The following is a 1,042-nucleotide window of genomic DNA, read 5'->3' on the forward strand; positions in this document are numbered from 1 at the left end:
GGGCGGGGGCTGGGAGCTGAGCCTCGGGCTTCAGTCGGATCCCAGGGAAAGGTCTGGAGTTGGCAGAGTGAAAACAGCCTGAAGGGGCTAGTGCGCCACGGCTAGCCGGGAGGGAGTCCGGGAGAAGTCTGGAGCTGCCGAAGAGGCAAGAGACCTTTTCTTCCCTCTTTGCTTCCTGGTGCGTGAGGAATGGGTTTAAGCGTGCCGCTTAAAGGAGCTCCAGAAACTGGGGCGGAGCTGCCGAAGAGACAAGAGACTTTTTTTTTTTTTTTTTTGCCTCTTTGTCTCCTGGTGCCAGAGGAGAGGGGATTAAGCGCACCGCGTAAAGGAGCTCCAGAAACGGGCGCGAGCCGCGGCTGTCGGCGCGGACAGCAGAGACGGGCGTGGGACACTAGGGTTGCTGCTGCCGCCACCAAGAGGCCTGTGTGCGAGCACAGGTCACTCTCCACACTGCCCCTCCCGGGAGCTCGTGCAGCCCGCCACTGCCGGGGTCCCGGGATCCAGGGACAGCTTCCCCGGGAGAACGCGCAGCGCGCCTCGGGCCGGTGTAACATCTGCTGGCCTCTGCCGCCGCAGGCTCACACCGCATCCGTGCCCCTCCCTCCCCCCGGCCTTTGCCAGAGCCCCTGAATCAGCTGCTCCTTTAACCCCGTCCTGTCTGAGCGAAGGGCAGACGCCCTCGGATGACCTACACGCAGAGGCGGGGCCAAGTCCAAAGCTGAACCCCAGGAGCTGTGCGAACAAAGAGGAGAGGGGGAGGTCTCTCCCAGCAGCCTCAGAAGCAGCGGATTAAAGCACCACAATCAACTTGAAGTGCCCTGCACCTGTGGAAAACCTGAATAGACAGCGAAATATACCATGTTGAGGAGGTGGACTTTGGGAGCAAGATATACTATTATTTTCCCCTTTTTTCTTATTTTGAGTGTGTATGTGTGTGCTGCTGTGTGAGATTTTGTCTGTATAGCTTTGTTTCCACCATTTGTCCTAGGGTTAGTCCAACCCATTTTTTTGTTTTTTTTGTTTTTTCTTTTTTCTTTTTTTT

The sequence above is a fragment of the Physeter macrocephalus genome, chromosome 12 (assembly GCF_002837175.3).
Source record: "Physeter macrocephalus isolate SW-GA chromosome 12, ASM283717v5, whole genome shotgun sequence".
Lineage (NCBI taxonomy): Eukaryota > Metazoa > Chordata > Mammalia > Artiodactyla > Physeteridae > Physeter > Physeter macrocephalus.